Source organism: Macaca fascicularis, chromosome 6, assembly GCF_037993035.2.
Source record: "Macaca fascicularis isolate 582-1 chromosome 6, T2T-MFA8v1.1".
NCBI lineage: Eukaryota > Metazoa > Chordata > Mammalia > Primates > Cercopithecidae > Macaca > Macaca fascicularis.
This window is the reverse complement of record NC_088380.1, coordinates 83,973,035-83,977,573: the sequence shown is the minus strand read 5'-3', so window position 1 is coordinate 83,977,573 and position 4,539 is coordinate 83,973,035. Positions and strand designations below refer to the sequence as shown.

Genomic DNA, 4,539 nt, shown 5'->3' with positions numbered 1-4,539 from the left:
GGACTCAGAGCTGGGTCTGATGACTGAATCCCACGTTCTTTCCTCATTCAGCTGCCCACTGCTGTCACACCAGAGCAAGACAGGGCTGACTGCTGTTTTCAGGGTCAGTGATCCACATTCCCCCCTTGTACAGTTGGAGTCCTCTAAGCAATGTACTCACAGGACAACCCTGCTCCGGCTCTAATGAACACACATTTCACTTTCAAAATGTGGCTTTTCAGCCTTGGAAGAGGGGCCCCTTCATTTATGTTCACTTTTTTCCCACATACACAAGAGACAGCATTTGCTCTAGAATCCAACTGGACTTTATTTGACACAGAATACAATGTGGCTGCGAGAACAGCAAATGGAAAAGACAGAGCAGAAAAGACACAGTTCTATCTAATTTATAATTAAGTGACAGAAGGGCAAGTCATTAAATGAATCACAAAACAGTTAAACTTGATAGAAGAAATCTTTTTCTGGTACCCATACTTTTGGAATTCCCACTGTCTGTTGTCCAACAGACACAGCTGTTGTGTTTTGAGCCAGTGAGAGAAGCAGTGGAAGTGAAAAGGATGGTTACAGGCACCCCGTGCAACGGTACACGCTTCTGAAGTGGCAGACTCTTGGTTAACTTGACATTCGTTGCAGATCCCTGCTGTGATTCCTGCAGATGGCACAGTTATTAACCACAACATCCCAGGCCCAGAGGGCTAGCTACTGTATTTCACTTTTTTACTTCAAAGCACTGCTGTTGGTACTGCTTGGGGTATCCACATCCATTGCCGCTGCCATTTTGGACTGTTGCTTCTTGTGGTTTTGAAGTTCCAAATTCATGCTACTATAGTTGAGCCAGTGAGAAATGCAGTGGAAGTAGAACGCATGACCAGAAAGAAAAAAAAAAAAAGTCAAAGAGAGCACTGGTAGTGCTCCCAGGCAATTGAAGTAAAAGAAAATCCTTTCTGAAGGACCCCAACTTTAACCAGTTCTCAAAAAATCCTACAGATAACATTCTAAAGAATACGAACTCCCCTCCCAACAAACAAAGTATACTAGGCAAAACACGCACCAAGTAAGAACCAGAGGAAACAGCAGACAACAACATCACACTTTCAGAGACTTGCAGATATTAGAAATATGAGAAGTAAACCATACAGTAAATATATTTAATATGCTTTAAGAAATAAAACAGACATCTGAAAATAATGACAAGAAATAAAAAAAAGTTTAAAAAATAAGTATATTTGGGCTGGGCACAGCGGCTCACACCTGTAATCCCAGCACTTTGGAAGGCCGAGGTGGGCAGATCACCTAAAGTCAGGAGTTCGAGACCAGCCTGGCCAACGTGGTGAAACCCCATCTCTACTAAAAATACAAAAATTAGCCGGGCATGGCGGCAGGTGCCTCTAATCCCAGTACTAGGAAGGCTGAGGCAGGAGAATCAATTGAACCCAGGAGGCAGAGGTTGCAGTGAGCCGAGATCATTCCATTGCACTCCAGCCTGGGTGACCCAAAGAGCAAAATTCTGCCTCAAGAAAAAAAAAGTATATTTGAACTGGAGCTTCTGTAAGTGGAAAATATAATTTAAATTAAAATCAATGTATGAATTAAACAGCAGACTGGACACAAAGAGATAACCAGTGAAGTATAAGATAAATCTAAAGAAATCATATAAAATATAGTATAGAGAAATGAGATTTCAAAATATAATAAGAGAAAAGGAAGATAGAGTTTTTGAAAAAGTCCATATACCTAATTGGAGCTCTGGAAATAAATAGTAGAAAGAATGGAAAAGAGACAATATTCCGAGGAAAAATGGCTGAAATTTTTCCAGAATTGTGGAAAGATGCTAAGCCAAACCACAAGCAGATAAATATAAATAAAATAATTCCTTGGCACATTATAGTGGAAGTTCAGAACAACAAGGTCAAAGAGAGGATCTATCTTAAAAGTAGCCAAAGATAGAAAACAAATCACCTCAAAGGAATAAAAATTAGAGGTATAGCAGTGTTTCTAACAGCATTAATGGAAGACAGAATATTATTTTCAATGTGTCAAAGAAAAAAAAGAGATCAATCCCAAATCCCACAGTTAGTAAAAAGATCAGTTAAGAATAACAGTAAAATAAAAGACATTGAAGACAAACAAAACTGAGTATAGATCCTCACAAAAGAAAATTTTGAAGGCTATAGTTGAGGCTCACAGAAAATGAATCCAAATTGAAAGCCTGAAATGCAAGAAGAAATGGTGAGCAAAGACATTTATAAATAAATACACTGAAACATTGGCCATATAAAATAATGGTGATGATAATAATAATAGGATTTAATTTGTAGAATTAAAAAGCAAAATAGAACTAAAACACTCAACTAAAACATAATACAATGGCATGAGAAGCAATTCGATACAGTCTTATAATCCCCTTGTAGTTTTCAGAAGCAGGTAAAAAGATTTAAACTTAGATTTTATTAAATATTAAAATATTTAGGTTAACCTCAAATGAATAGACAGAGGATGTATTATTTAAAAATCAGTAGATGGAAGAAATTGAACAAAGAACAAAATTCCTTTAAAAAACACATGTTTTGTTGGGTTGCATGTTATTAGATTATATTGTGGTATTGTGTCATCCATATTACTGAGATTTTCTTATATAGATTAGAGTGCCAAGAAAAAGCTTTCTTTATTTGGGGAGGTTTTCTTTATGGTATTATTTTGTACCTGTTATAATTTCATTTATGCTTTTGCCAACAGGAAGCCCAGCTTGAATATTCCATTTTAATAATTATGTAGGAACTAGCATTCTATACATCTTTCTAATTCTAACTCCTCCTTCCATCTTTATCATCTAACATTTATTTTTATTTTTCTTAATCCTGGTTTTTATCTTGTGTTTTATCATCTGTCTTAAAGGCTTTGGAACAAATTAGGAATAAACCAACATAATTGAATGGATCAATAAATAAATATAAAATGATTAAAGCAAATAGAAGATTGACATCTGGGAAGCGGAAACTCTTTTGCTCTGTTGTTTCTTCATTAGTGTCAGCACAGGGAGTGTGTATGGGTTAATCTATCTGTTTTGAATCAGTTCATCCAAGGTTGGAATTTTAAGCAGTTTGTCTATGCTTGAGGTTTTGGGTAGCTGCGGGCAGTGCAAATCACTAAAAGGACAGGCAAAATCTATTATGAAAAGAAAAAATAAAAACTTATCACCTCACATTACCAATACTTCACTGATCAATTTTTAGGGCTAGCAGTACTATAATTCTAAACACAATAATATGTGTATATTATTCGTTCATAATTTATCAAGAACTCAGTTTGGTCTCTCGAACAGAAATTGTCATCAGTAAAGAACCTGCCCTGCTTTCATACAATGAAACAGTTGAATTTGTTATAAGATTTTGTCTCACTGGATTCATTTTGTGCTAAAAATAATGCCATTTCGCAGACCAATCCCACTCAAAAAAATCAGTGGAACACAGAAAAAGAACACAGAAAATAAAAATGATATGAAATAAAACATGATGACATTTCAACACTGCAGCGTAGGTGTTATATGGGAGGAAGGCAACAATGGGGTGACCCAAGAATTAGGCTATGAAAGGACACAGCCCTTCACCAGCTGGGCACATATAATGGGTCAAAACAGTAGGCAGTCCCATCTTCCAGAGAAAAGAAACTTCACTTTAATCTGTCTTGATTAAAGACATCAACACGTTTAAGGCAAGACCATGACAATCAGAAAGGGAATCGGTGAGTCATTGAGGTTTGGAAATGTGTGACAGAGGAAGAGTCAGTGAGGCAAAGTCTGGCAGTGGACGCATGAATACTGTCCAGGGAAGGGTCTTCCTGGCCCCAAAGACAGCCCTTTTGGTCCAAGAGGCAAACAGAAGCACATGGTGGAAATGGACGCATCATGTAATTATAGGCTGACCCCATTAAACATCACTCTTGTTGCTTGTCAAGCAACTTTCTGTTAAATTGGCTTCCTTGCAGTTTGTCTAAGAATGTACTTGCCAGACTGATGCTAATGCTCACCTCGTAAAAGACACCTTGCCTTTTAATGACAACACTGGCAGTCTGCTTATTATTCTTCAGCTTCTTTCAGGCACTGACAAGAGTTTCTGCATCTCTGAGACCGAAGGCTTGACCCTGGTCCCTGGTGCCTTCATCATGGAAAGGAACATTTGCCTTGGGAGCCAGCATGCCAGTCTTCCCTCCAACAGCTGACCTTCCCCAGGGACCTTCTCCGTGAATGCTGACAACCAGCAATCATTTTACTAATGATGAGGATGATGGTGTTCCAGTGAAACACAGTATTATCAGGAGGTTTCTTATCAGAGGGGGAAATGTTCCAAAGGCATAGGGGTGGGCACCAGAACATGGACTTATCCCTCCTATTATACAGCTCACAGGGATACTGGTGATCTCACTCCCCTCAAAGGTGAGACAGGCTTCAGCCCTTGAGGGGGTGTCCTCTTACCTCCCTAAGTACTTGTAGGCCTTTACAGAGGGTCTCCCACTGTGACCAGGCCATGCAAGCCCCACAAG

General features: G+C 38.5%; 1 pseudogene; it reads right to left on the bottom strand.

Moving 5' to 3' along the window:
* Window positions 1-392: 392 nt before the first annotated feature.
* LOC102128591 (E3 ubiquitin-protein ligase RBX1-like) lies at window positions 393-777 on the bottom strand (annotated as a pseudogene).
* Window positions 778-4,539: the final 3,762 nt, after the last annotated feature.